Genomic DNA, 14,507 nt, shown 5'->3' on the forward strand with positions numbered 1-14,507 from the left:
AGAGAATGGGAAGGCTACCAAATAGATTTCAAGGCAAAACCAATGGGGCTTGATTTGTGTATGGATTGGGTGTGGGGACTGTATGGATTGGAAAGGGAGTAACTGAGATGGATCCCAGGCCTTTGGCAGGATGAGGGGCAGGGAGAAGGTAGCAGCTGTAGACCCAAGAAGAAAGTGGCACAAGCAGGTTGCTCCCCGCATGCGAGGCTGCTCCCTTTTGCTGATTTAACAGACAGAATTCCACTCCCAGTCTCACAAAGTTTGTTCCCAAGTGACACAATATATATTTTTTTCATAGCTTTATTTTTCTACTGTTGATAACAAATGAAACTAAGAAAGTCAAATACAGTATTCCCCCCTATCTGAGGGGCTACATATGTTCCAAGACCCCCAAGACTGAATGCCTGAAACCATGGATGGTACCAAACCCTACATATACCCTGCACAAGTTTCTCTTTACTTCTTCACAATTTCACTGTTAGAAGATTGGTTCTTACAATAGACATTAGCAACCTCAGCCTGTAAGTTTTTTTTTTTTTCTTTCTGTATTAAGTTGAGAACTTTTGTGTTTTCACTTTAAGGAAGCACTTTACAGCTTCTCTTTGGCATATCTGAATTGCCAGTATCGCTACTCTGTGCTTCAGAACCATTAAGAAGCAAAATAAAGGTCTGTCGAGTCCACACACTAGGATAGCACGGCAGTCGATCTGATAACCAAGACAGCCACTAAAGTGACTAATAGGCAGGTATCCGGTACAGTGTGAAAATACTGGACAAAGAGATGATTCCCGTCCTGCGTGGGTGGGAGATTTCATCAAGCGACTCAGAATGGGCAAGCAATTTAAAACTTATGAGTTGTTTACTTCTGGAAATTTTGATTTAATATTTTCAGACTGCAGGTAACTGAAACCGCAGAAAGCAAAACGGCAGATAATAGGGGACTACCATATCAGTCTTCTCTTGGGGTACCATAGTCACAATTGTACCATCCAAACTAATGAGCCTTTATTCATTCTACTAATGTTTACTGAGCACCTACTAAGGCCCAGGTCCATGATGGATTCTGAGGATACAGCTGTGAATAAGACTCTGAATTCCCTGCTCTTGTGCAACTTACAGTCAGTGGGGGAGACAGACAGTAAATAATAAACATGCCCACATTCCGGTATTTAATCCAAATTAATACAAATTGTTGTAAGCTCTATAAAGGAAATAAAGGTGACATAATAAATGATGGGAAGGTGATGTAGGAAGTAAAGAAGTCGATGCAATAAATGAGTCATAAAGGATTTTGTAAATGATAAAGGAGAGCAGGGACAGTCCTAGCAAGCCACTTTGAGGAGGTGGCGTTTGAGCTGAGACCTAAAAGATTAAAAGGAAGTCATGGGGCTGGGTACGGTGGCTCATGCCTGTAATCCCAGCACTTTGGGAGGCTGAGAAGGGCGGATCACGAAGTCAGGAGATCGAGACTATCCTGGCTAACACCGTGAAACCCTGTCTCTACTAAAAATACAAAAAAAAAAAAAAAATTGGCATGGTGGCATGAGCCTGTGGTCCCAGCTGCTCGGGAGGCTGAGGCAGGAGAATCGCTTGAACCCAGGAGGCGGAGGTTGCAGTGAGCTAAGATCACGCCACTGCACTGTAGCCTGGGCGACAGAGTGAGACTCCATCTCAAAAAAAAAAAAAAAAAAAAAAAAAAAAAAAAGACAGACAGACAGACAGGCAGACAGAAAGAAAGAAAGAAAGTCAGTCAGTCAGGGAAGAACATTCCAGGCGATGGGAACAGCAAGTGCAAGGGCCTTGATAAAGCAGAGAGCTCGGTTTGCTCTAGGAACTGTCAGAAGACCAATGTGACTCCTGCATAGTGGAAGAAGGGGGTGTGAGAGAAGGTTCTAGAGAGGAGGCTAGGGCACGCAGAATTATACATGCTGCAGGAAGGGACAATGGGAAGCCCCGATGGAGTGGACACTCGGGAATGACAAGATCATCTTTACATGTTTGAAAGATCTTTCTGGCTGCTGTTTGTAGAAGGAGTTGAGAGGGCATGGGAGTGACTTAAGGGAGACTAGTTAAGATTACAAGAGTAGTCCAGAAGAAAGAGGATAGGGGCTTAGAGTAGGTGGTGGAAAGGAGCGTGCAGAGAATGGGAAGGCTACCAAATGGATTTCAAGGCAAAACCAGTGGGGCTTGATTTGTGTATGGATTGGGTGTGGGGACTGTATGGATTGGAAAGGGAGTAACTGAGATGGATCCCGGGTGTTTGACTATAGCATGCCATTTAATGGAATAGAAAAGAGTCCTCAGTAGCCAGTGCTGGATGCTGGGAAGGAAGACTTGTGTTTTGGACATGTTACATGGGAGACATTGCTTGCCTGTAGAGCCCAGGAGCAGACTGGGCTGAAATATAAATGTGAGTGTCTTCCTCGAGGGAGTATTAGAAGTGATGGGGGGATGTCTCCTAGGGACAGAATATTGAGCTAGGGGAGAAGGAGCCCTAGGACTAAGTACTGAGGGACTCGAAAACTTGAGCAGGAACATGGGAAGAGCCCCAGGAAGGGGCTGATCAGAAAGGAGGTAGAAGGAAATCCAGGAGGTTGTGGTGTCGCAGAAGCTAGAGAAGAGAGTGCATCAAGAAAGGGGAAATAACTCCCCCTGTGTAAAGCCATGGGGTGGCTAAATGATTAGAGAAAGGAGGATACCACTGGGCTTGTAACACGGAAGGCACCGCGACCTCAGAAAGAGCAGTCCCAGTGGGGCTTCAGGGACTCGAGAGGCCAATTTGGGTGAAGCAAAGAGGTGAACAAGGGGAAGTAGAACAGTGCTGATGACATTTAGAGAAGTTTTGCTTGGGAAAGGAGTAAAGAAATGGTGCTGGGGGCATATGGGATCAAGAACGCGTCTTTTACAGATGGAAGACACCAGATCGTGTGTGTTTGCCATAGAGCTCTATCTGATAGAGACTAAGAGTTTGGAGATGGAGAGAGGGCCCGCAGAGGAGTGAGAAGTTTGAGTGTATTCATTAGTATATAGGTTTGGCTGAATGTAAGGGAGACCTTGAGTAGCAGTGGTTAAATAAGAAAGAAGGTTATTTCCTCTGCAATTAATAGCCCAAGATAATTGTTCTAGAGCTGAAATGATTGTTCTGCTATACAAGATTGTTCATACAGCTTGTTCCTCCATGTCTAGGGTCCTTGTCTAGGGGGTCCACACTCCAAGCATCAGGATGGAAGCAAGGGCAATAAAGGAGCAAGCCGTCCTTCTAAGGCTATGCCCCAGAGGTTACTCATATCCCTTTATTTCAAGTCATATTAACCAGAACCTGGCCACATGGTCTTGCTGAGCTGCAAAGGAGACTGGGCAATACAGCCTTTATTCTTAGTATCTATGTGCCTAGCTGAAAGTCAGTTTCTTTTACCATAGAAGGAGGGAGGAGCAGCTGTTAGGACCCTGTCCCATCCAAGTGTAGCAATATCTTGTGGTTTCCGTCATGGTCAAATAGGAATGGAATCCCTAAGTGAAGTGGGGAGACATTACCCTTCAATAAAATAAGGAGCAATTAATTCCTTGGTGTTAGCAGAAGAAAAGAGAAAATGGATGGTGGAGCTGGAGGGTTTGTTTATCTGGTGGCTGGAGGGACAAGAAAGTATCCATCTGATGGCTTCTGTTTTCTGAATGATATTTGAGGTGAGGTTATTAGAGGTTGAGGATGGAACGCCAAAGAGTTGAAAGGATGATAATAATTGTTTCTACTTTTGGTGTGCTTATGCTATGCCAATCTCTGCTCTAAAACCTTTACATCTATGAATTAATTTATGTAATATTTTGAAGAGCAGATGAGGAAGCCAAAGCCCAGAAAGTGTTAGTTCCTTGATAAAGATCCCACAGCTAGTAAGTGGTAGAGCTTGGACTTGAACTTGAGCGTCTTGATTCCAGCATCTATGCTCTTTATTTCTGTGCCTACTGCCTCTAGCCTGGAACCAGAAGCATGAGATCAACCACTTCAAGAGTGGAACACACAATAAGAGAGGCTGCCTGGCCAGACTGAGTGCCCGGTGGAGATTTGTGCTTGTGAGTTTAATATGAAACCAGTAAGTTCAATCATATAGTTGTCTCTGGGAAGGTTCAGCTGCTGAGTGCAGGTGAGCAGAAGATAGTAGTTTAGGGTGTTCCAGGTGAGTATACCAAAGGGAGACACAGCTAGAGCCTGGAGCCTGTTGTACATGCAGATATTATGATGGTAGACTACCGAATTCAGGCTGAGCCAGCAGGCAAGAGGTGATGGCAAGGAGGGCGTAATGGCCAATGAGAAAGCAGTAGGATCAGTCCCATGTCTGCTGGGGAATGTGCTAGGCGGTGTTGCAGTGGGGTGTTTGCAATGATGATTCTGAAAGCAGTGCAGATTCTGGTAACGTAAGACCCAACATAGGAGTCTGGAGTGGATGGCTGAGGGAAGGCACAGTGAGGACCAAGAACACTAACAAATGACTCCCAGTGGGCAAACCATGTTCCAAGTTCACTGTCGGCAGCTAGCTAAAGGAGGCAGACCTCCCCGCTGGGTTAAAGGGAGAGTGAGGAGCCTAGCTTTTGCAGCTGTTCAAGGTGGCTCTCTGAGGGTGGACTGATGTTAGAGGTAGATTTGTTCAGGGACGGTAGAAAATCAGAGTCAGCTGCTGAATGTGCTTTGGGTCTAGTCTATTAGGTCGATGTAAAAGTAATTGCAGTTTTTGCCATGGAAAGTCATGGCAAAGATACATCCCCTTTCCTTCCATAACCTAGAACAGCTGAATCTTCTGTAGCTCCCGTGTCCCTTTCATAAATAAAAGAGCTACTCTTCAGTAACTAAGCATTAGGATGAACCACATTTCTTCATTGTGTCATTGTGACCTCTAGTACATTCTATTCTCTGTCTGGATTTTAATGTTCTCCCCCATAAAATAAAGCAGTTGGATCAGAATAATCATAGCTAATATTTATTGAGAATTACTGGGTGCCAGATGCTATTCTAAGTGATTTACATATATTATATTACATTTAATTGTCCTGAAAGCTTCATCAGAGGTAGATATTACTATTTCTGGTAGTTTTTTTTTTTTTTTTCAATGCAGGAACTGAGACACAGAGAATAAGTAACATGCTGTATTCATTTCCTATTAACTGCTAAAACAAATTACCACAGATTTAAACAACACAAATTTATTCCCTGTGATTAAAACAACACACATTTATTCTTTTACATTTCTGGAAGCCAGAAGTCCAAAATAGCTTTCACTGGGCTAACGTCAGGATATGTTAGGGCTGGTTCCTTCTGGAGGCTCTAGAGGAGAATCGATTTCCTTGCCTGTTGCAGCTTCTAGAGGCCATATGCATTCATTGACTGATGGTCCTTTCCTACATCTTCAAAGTGCATCACTCCAATCTCTGTTTTCCCTATCCCATCACCTTCTCTCTCTGACTCTGACCAACCTGTGTCCACTTATAAGGATCCCGTGTGGACCCACCCACACAATCCAGGATGATCCCCTCATCTCAAGAACCTTAACTTGATCCCACTTGGAAGATTCCTTTTGCCATGAAAGGCAACACCTTCAGGTTGGGCGCGGTGGATCACGTCTGTAATCCCAGCACTTTGGGAGGCTGAGGCAGGCAGATCACGAGGTCAGGAGATCGAGACCATCCTGGCTAACATAGTGAAACCCTGTCTCTACTGAAAATACAAAAAATTAGGTGGGCGTGGTAGCGTGTGCCTATAGTCCCAGCTACTCGGGAGGCTGAGGCAGGAGAATCACTTGAACCTGGGAGGTGGAGGTTGCAGTGAGCCAAGATCACGCCACTGCACTCCAGCTTGGGTGACAGAGCAAGACTCCATCAGAAAGAAAGAGAGAGAGAGAGAGAAGAAAGGGAAAGGCAGCACTTTCACAGGTTTAGGGACAAGGATGTGGATATCTTTGGGAGGCATTTTTCTATTTACCACAATACCCGAGGCATGAGTTCCCAACCAGTGTGGACCTGGGCCCTGGGCACCACTGTGCCGTACTGACTTAGGATGGGCAAACGTGGCATGCAAGCCACTGCCCTTCTCTTCGTGCCCGTGGAGCACTGGCAATTGACTGCAGCCCTCTTTCCTTCAGAATCCAAGTGCATTTTCGGAATCCTTCTCAATGCTGTTTTCCAGGCAGCCCTGTCAATTGACCCGAACTGTCAGGCACGATGAAGCCTGCGGGCCATTTTCAGTTTTGATCTCTAAGTTTTCATCTGGGTGTGACATCCAGGACACCCGTGGCACCAGTGAGATTTTAGAGAGTGAGTTGTGGCAAGGCTGTGTGCCCTTCTTGGGAGAGAATTCTCTTTTTTGCCAGTTTAGGACTTTTTTTTTTTTTTCTTTTTCTTTTCTTTTTTTTTTTTTTTTTGGTAATTCTGTGACTGTGGGTTTAAATATTACTACCTCTTCATAAGAGATGGCTCTAGGAAAAGCAGGCTTCTTCTTCCAATTCCCCGGCATACTGGCCAGGAACCTGGCTCTTTGTGAAATGCTAGTTGATAATTTCAGTTTGGGAGGTAGGGAAGGGAGGTGGAGCACATGGGGGAACACAGTCCCACCCTCCCACCCCATCTGCCTGTTCTTCGAGAACATACTGTAATTGCTCAGCCCTGTATGGGGTGAGGGGAGAGAAAATCACAGCATGTTCATACAGAAGAGAAAACAAACAGCCTTTAATATCAGTCAAGGGAAACATGTTTAAAGGGTTTTTTGCAAGGCCTGAAGCAAAAGAACTTCCCCAGTGCAGCTGCGTGGAGTCCCATGCTCAGCTTCACTGTGAACCTTCTACTTCTAGCTGTCAGATCCTCTCTGCGTGTGCTGAGCCCAGTGTCAGACCCCCTTGATGCAGCTAGAACCCTCACTAGTATTCTCCCTCCCTAACAGCCTGTGATGTAGTGGTGGGTACTGGGGTGGGGAGCATTGGACTCTCAAGTTGAAGCTGTACTGTTTATCCTCTGGGTGCATTTCAGCCCCCAGGACCATTAACTACACATTCTCCAGGCATCAAATTCCCCAGGTGGGTAAATAATTCCACTGCAATAAGGAGATGGTACATTGACCTTTATTTGTCTTTCTAATTTTCCAGTTCTTTGGGGGCCCCGGGCTTTGCTAGGGCCTAATGAGCTCCAGTCCAAATGATTGCAGCACTTTGGGTCAATATCTTCCTAAATTCACTCCTTTGCAAAGGTGCTGACCAGAGAACTGTGATAAAGGCTTTCCCCAGTCTGGTCGCACCGTGCGTGAATGAGTCTTTCTCCTCTTCCAGGCGTCCTTCAGTTGACCTCCTTGCTGTTCCCCTCCTTCCTGCCTCCTCCAGTCAGAGGCAGCTTCCAGAAAACTTCCCACTCTTGCTGCATTTCCTATGAACGTTCCTGCAATCTAGATGTGTCCTTGTGGATCCCCAAGTCAATGTCATGCTGGTAGAAAGGATGGGAATGCAGGTGTGACTCCTTCAAGGAGAGATTTCTCATAACGGGAAATTGTCAGCTGTAGAGGTCCTCTCCCTTTGCATGGTTTTGGCTTCAGGGGCCTTGTATTAGTCCATCTTCACACTGCTGATAAAGACATACCAGAGACTGGGAAGAAAAAGAGATTTAGATAGACTTACAGACTTCCAGTTCCACGTGGCTGAGGAGGCCTCAGAATCATGGTGGGAGGCAAAAGGCACTTCTTACATGGCGGCGGCAAGAGAAAATGAGGAGATGCAAAGGTGGAAACCCCTGATAAACCCACCAGATCTTGTGCAACTTATTCACTATCATGAGAATAGCACAGGAAAGACCGGCCCCCATGATTCAGTTACCTCCCTGCCAGGCCCCTCCCACAACATGTGGGAATTCTTGGAGACACAATTCAAATTGAGATTTGGGTGGGGGCACAGCCAAACTATGTGAGGCCTACAGCTTAACTGTAGACCTGTGTTGGAGTTTTCTGAAAGAATTCAAATTTTGTCAGACTCAGTTTGCAGACAGCAAAATTTGAGGAGTTGTTGTAGAGAGTGAAATAGACCACAGAATGTTATGCCAGAAGGAACCTCCTAAATTTGTCCAGTATGAAGTTCTTATTCTTTAGATGAGGAATTTGCCCTTAGGTTCAGCCACTAGAAAGTGGCAGACCTGTGGCCAGAATCCAGGTCCCGGGACATCCAGATCTTTCCTCAGCTCATTTTTTACGTGGTCACCTATGCATCTGCCTGTATTTTATTGCAATAAGGGGATGGTACATCTGGTACATGAAAGCGCCAGAAACAGGCAAGCATTTCCTTGCTAGGCCTAAGCTTTTGAAAAGCAAGAGAGAGAGGGAGAGAAGCAGATGTTGAGGAAATAGCCTGAGTGCATTGGTGGCCTCTGAAACATCTGGATCAATCCAAGCCATCTTTTGCTTCCAACATTGGAAGTCCTACGTAGGTCCTAGCAAGAAGATGGCTTGCAATCCAGCCGTTTCACATATGGGGCCAAGAGGGCAGACCCCAAGGGTTGCAGCTCTCAGCAGCAGCCCTACCCAGGGACGGAGGTTGCTATAGAAACAATATGGGGGCGGGGGAAGAAGCAGAGAGTCATCCAGGTGGAGGGGAGGGGCACGTTTGAAATGAGAGGTTTCTCGATGAAATGGACATCCTGCAGGTTCTGCTGGGGTTTCATGGAAGGCTGATGGCTTTGTCATTTCCCATCAAGCTGGGCTGTAGCATGGGGTATGATGCCTCCTAGGAAAGAAAGACATCTGACTGAGTAGTGTGATGACGCCCTCAACCCAGTGCAGTGCAGTGAACTGCCTACATGCTTGTATGATTGTATGATACATACACAATTGTGATTGCCTGTGTGTGTGTACGTATCAGTGTGTGACTGTGTGTGATTACCAGTGTAGTTGTGTGTGTGTGCTTGTGTGGTTTTGTGTGTAAGATTCAGTGTGATTGTGAGTGTGGGTGTGTGATTGTGGTTGTGAATATGTGTGTGGTTTTATGTGCAGTTGTATGGTCGTGTGTATAGTTGTGAATGTATGTGATGGATTGGTTATGTGTGCTTGTGAGTATGGTTGTGTGTGGTTGTGTTTTGTGCATGGTTGTGTGTGTGGTTGTGTGTGATTGTGTCTGGTTGTGAGTGCGTGTGTGTGGTTTTGTGTGCAGTTGTATGCCTGTATGTGTGGTTGTGTGTAAATATATGCGATCAGTTGTGTGTGATTGTGAGTGTGGCTGTGTGATTGTGTGGCTGTGTGTATGTGAGAGTGTGATCTCCTCTGATGCTGCCATGAGGTGATGGGATTTTTCACCTGTAGGAGAGCCATACAGAAAAAGGCCACATGCAGAAGACTGAGCCTGGGGAACCATCTCCAGCACACAGAGAACAAGGAGGCCATCAGGCCTGGTGCTCTCAAGCCCCCAGTCCCAGTTGGCCATGCGTGTCCCTCAAAGACCTTTCTCTACCCTCAATACCTGCAGCAGGGATGGTCATAACAAAAGCTCATTGTGAGGATGACTCCTCAGGGGAGTGTGTTGAGTTGGGGGTAAAGGTGGGGACACGCTTTCCCTGCTTCTGTGTTTCCTCCAGTTGTGTTTCTAGGGTGGGCCTGATGTGGGTACAGCAGTGGAGGGGCAGGTGCCCAAGAAGAGGCCATGTTTCCAGTGTGCCAAAAGCTGCAGGGCCCGACAGGCTCCATGTCCAGGAGCAGATGTGAGGGTTCCTCAGGCCTCACTGTTTCTGCACAGACGAATGGAGCAGAAGGCCGTATCAGGAAGCCCTTCTAGGATAGAAGCCCTTTCCTGGGAACCTCTGGGTAGTTTGCACCTTTCCTGGTGAGCGATAGAGTCCCCAGTGGGTAAGGAGGGCCTGACTGGCCGAGAGGCCCCTTTGCTCTATGGGAACTGCCCTGCCCCAGTGAGAGGGGCCCTGGAGGGGTCAGTGCCTGGAGCTGGACGAAGGCTCTGGGGAGGTGGCCGGGCGGCAGCGTGAAGTGCTGCGAACAGGAAGATGTGAGCTTCACGAGCAGAGGGAGGATCATCACACAGCGTCTCATGTCCTAGGCTCAAGATCTACCTTTTCCTCCTACAGCTTTGATCTCAACACCTGCAGTCAAAAGATGACGACCCCTGCTTGAGCCTTTCCCCGTGAGGTGGGGAGGAACGATGCCTGGGAAGCCCGGTACTGAAATGTGATGGGGGAAGCCAGCGGAGAGAAGCGAAGGGTGGGTGGGTGCTGGGAGGTAGGAGAAAGGGTATTTTTCCAGCAGCAGACTGACTGGAGAGGAAGTGAGGAGGGGCACAGGTTGGGGAAGCATCAGAAGAGGAGATGAGTGGGGACCACAGCACCCTTCAGGGCTCTGCTTCAGTGATGATGCCAAGGAAGGAGTTCCAGTGAGGTGTGGAGGAGAGGAGAGAAAATCCCAAAATAACTCTGGGAACTTTCCAGGGACACTTCAAGCCGGAGTGTAGGGAAACTCAGCCCTGAGACTTGCCAGAACTGTTCCCGGTAGGTGGTGGGGATGAGGGCTCGGTGCCAAGCAGGTCTCACCGCACTTGGCCACTCATAAGAGACCTCTTCCTGCTGGGCTTCCGGGTGGCCGGTTGGTCAAAGAGGACCAAAGGGAAGCGGAAGCAGTGCTGTGATAGTTCCTCAGGCCATATGTTTCGATGCACAGCTTTGCTGTTCTGATTTTACGTTGTTCAAAGGGTCCTTCCACAGTTAAACAGGCCCAGATGTCACACTGGCCTGTGGTGTTGGGCCTTTTGAGGCACTTCCTCATGCATCACATCTCATCCCTGGTGAAGCATAGCACCTGCTTGTGGTGTCCCCTTGGGCAAGTTCTTGAACACCTTTTGTGCCTGTGTTTCCTCTTACGAAAAGCAGGGCTCCTAAGATCAACTCATGAAGGGTATACTGTTTGCACGGAATCAGCAAGCATTCGTGAAGCACTTAGGACATTGTCAGCATTCAGTAAAATTAACTACTTCATGGATCTTTGTACAACCCTTTTAACCATGAAGTCATCTTAGTGGTCAACAAGTAAGACAACCAAGATTCAATGAGTTTAAATACATTTCCGAGATCAATAAGCAATGCACAGCAAGAGGGGGAGCAAAGCTAATGGAAACAAATCACAGTGCGTGCTGGAGAGCCCCTGAAATGGGGGGAGAAGGGCCCGAGTTCAGGTTGCAATGTCTGGATCCCCTCACAGGCTGCTGCACGGCAGGCTGGATTGACTGATAAAGCCCGCTTGGGATGACATGCTGAACTGCTCTGACAAGAGATTCAAACATGCATCAAGAAATCGGAAGTTTCTTTCTCTCTTTTGTAACAGCCTTTGAGTTTGATGTTGCGGGTGGCTCTGCCATTCCCTAAGCTCGGAACCCAGAATATTTTCTTTGTGGTCCAAGCTGGACCACAACAGTCTGTGCTCAGCCCTCAGGGCATGACAGAGAGTGGAGGAGGCAGGCCCACCCTGCCCTGAGCCTCCACCTGCGTGTGGCACCATCACGTCTGCTTATGTCTCGGAGCGGAGGCCAACTGCTAGGGAAGCTGGGAGATGGGGTGGACTGTCCAGCCGTGGGCCAGGCTCCGATTTTATTACCACAGAGAAAGGGAAAAGGCATTATTGGTGGGCAGTTAGTCTTCACTGTTAAAGTCAGTGCCTCTGAACACCAGATGGCTGTGCACACCCTTCTTACAAACAGGACACCTGCCACCCTGACCCAAGGCAAACAACCCACCAAACCTCATCAGCTATGAGGACCTCACAAAACAGCTCATTTTACTGAATGCTGATAGTGTACTAAGTGCTTTATAAATCGTTGCTTATTCAATGCAAACCATATACTGCTAATGAGGTTGATCTTACCTAGGTCAGGAGCCCTGGATCCTAAGCAGTTCTCCTCTCATGAGATCTGGATTCCCGATCCAGAGGTTGAAAAAGAAAAGTAAGCGATCTCAGCCTTCCCCCCACCATGAGCCCTCATCCATCTCCCCAAGACTTCCCCACACCGTATGCAATGGTGGAGCGGAGCTGGACAATTCACAAAAACATTTTCCATTGAGAAAAGGGAAGGAGGGCCACAGAGCTGGGCCACAGCAATGATGGGCTTCTGCTGGGTAGAAATTGCCTCGAGAGTGGAGGAGGTTTCTGATTGAGACCCTGGTTCTGCTCTCTGGGAAGCATACCCTTGTTTATGGCCATGATACACCGTGACCACTGTATTCATCCTTGGGATCTCCCTGTGTGTCCTCTGTGACTGCACCTGAGTGGGCGTTGGTGAGCGTGCCCTTTGGAGTCTGAGAACTTGGTTACTTGCTTGTTTTTTGGATGTGATAAGGGCTGCGGTGGCTTTAGGCATAGAACAGTCACAGATTTTTTCAGGCCCGGTCCAGTCTTTCTTTGGCAAGAAATTCCCACAGGTAACTTATTGGGCTTCTGGTCTACTTGCTTCCTGTCAGTTCCATGTTCCAACAACTGCACTTAGTATTCTTTCTTAGACATCACTCTTAAGTCTTCTTTATCCTTTGCTTCTTTGACCTATTGCCATCTCCTTTATTTTCATGGTGACTTGTCTGAAGTCCATCCAAAACCAGCCATAGGAGTTGGTGGAAAGGGAAGGCAACATACTTAAGTTGATCTTTGCCTAAAGGATGCCTCTGAAGGAAGACTTTGAAGAAAGTAGTGTATCTCCTGATGTTCCGAATATGGAAGCAGATGGCATTTCAAGCCCTGTTTCCCCCAACCTCCCAGTGGAAAAAATTAATTTATTCTATATCTCTTTGCAAAATAACCTTTAAGATGGTGCCATATATTTAGTACTCTGTTGTCTGTACCAGAGTCTAAGCTGCTCCACTCAAGAGATCTCCAAATGCAGTGGCTCTATTGAGATAACTATTGCACACAACTGTCTGCATTTCAGGTTGACAGTGAGCTCTGCTCCGTGCATTAGTTTGGGGAGGTAGGTTTCTTCCATATTGTTTCTCTGACTTCATTAAGTCATTGTCCATGTCTGCATAGCCAAAGCTGGGTTCCAGTGTCAATTCTCCAGCTTATCAGAAGAGGAAAGTTAAGAGGAAGGAAGCAGGTCCGTCATCTTTCAGGTTTCAGCCCAGACGTGGCTCACAGTACTTACTCATCTTTCTTAGTTGAGCTCTTAGGCACATAGCCACACCTAACAGCAAGGGAGGCTGGGGAATGTAGTGTGTGTCTGGCCACCTGTGTGTCAGGCTATCGTTCTCCTACCATGGAAGATGGGGAGAATGGATTGGGATGGACATTGAGCATTCTGCGTCATTCATGCTGTTTGCGTAAAGTCTGTGCTCCCGTGAAGTTTACCTTGACTTGAGGTAAACAGATATTCCAATTCATAGTATAACTTCACATAATGGTACATGCTATGGAGAAAAGTAATGTGAGTAAAGGGATATTGAATAACAAAAATTGTTACTTAGATAGGATTAGAGGATCCTTAGAAATGCCAGCCCAGCCTTTCATTTTACAGATGAGACTGTTTAAGGTAGGATAACTAAGAAGTGTTAGTATCAACAAGCAAATGAAAGGAGTGTACTGGAAAAAGGGCAGTTTCTTCCAGTGCCTCCAAATAATACAGCAGAGTTTGATGTCTGAGCTTTTATCCTGATGGTCTGACTTTGGTGGGGTAAGGAAGTGGGCACTGGGGAGCTCGATGCCCAGGTCACTAAAATCTATCATGGAAGGGCAGGGTGAGGGGGCCTTTAGAAATCCTGTCCCAACCTCTGATTTTAGAGATGAGAAACCTGCAGTCCAGAGGGACAGACCATCTGCCCTGAATTTCACTTAGTGTTTTGACTTTTTCACAATTTCTATTCAGGAGGGTGGGCATGTAACAGGCAGAAATGCCCGGGCGGAGAAGGCACAGCTAAAGAAGCGAACTGCCAGAATTCCATCAGGGTGATCCCACCTCCCCAAACACATAAACATCTGCCTCTGCCCAGCTCCGAACCTCATATGTGCACAGGAATGCGGCAAATTGACTTCTCCTGGAAATGGCAGGAGCACGATTTTCTCCCTTCTACATCCAAGGATACCAAGGGAGCTTTCTCTTTTCCCCTCTGCCGAAGGCTACAATACCTCAGACTTCCCAGTACAACTTCCAGAGTGCTTTATTAAATAACTCACTAAACACCCCAGATACTGTGATCGGCTCCGTTCGCTAAGCCCCCCCTCATTTCACAAGCTGATCCAAAAAGCAATCAAGTTTGTCCAGCATGATTTGTTCTTTAATAAAGAAACTCTGCGATCTCACAGCTGATCTTTGCCCAGGGCTCAGGCTGCAGCCAATACTTGAGTTCTGTTGGGTAAGTATCCACAGGGGAATCTCTCCATGCTCGGTGGCTGCGATGCAGGCAACAGCTCTAAAGAAAATGCTTTGTTATGTAAAGGGAAGAACAGGCAACCTTTCAGAGTCAGACTGGAAGGCACAGTGACAAATTAGTTCAGTAAACCTGTAGGCTATTGGTTTCAT

At 46.9% G+C, this 14,507-nt stretch overlaps 1 protein-coding gene across 4 annotated transcripts in view; it reads left to right on the forward strand.

The window, feature by feature from the left end:
• Positions 1-14,507, forward strand: part of SHISA6 (shisa family member 6) — a 327,855-nt gene that overhangs the window by 54,071 nt on the left and 259,277 nt on the right. The window lies entirely within an intron of this gene.

Source organism: Macaca fascicularis, chromosome 16 (assembly GCF_037993035.2).
Source record: "Macaca fascicularis isolate 582-1 chromosome 16, T2T-MFA8v1.1".
NCBI lineage: Eukaryota > Metazoa > Chordata > Mammalia > Primates > Cercopithecidae > Macaca > Macaca fascicularis.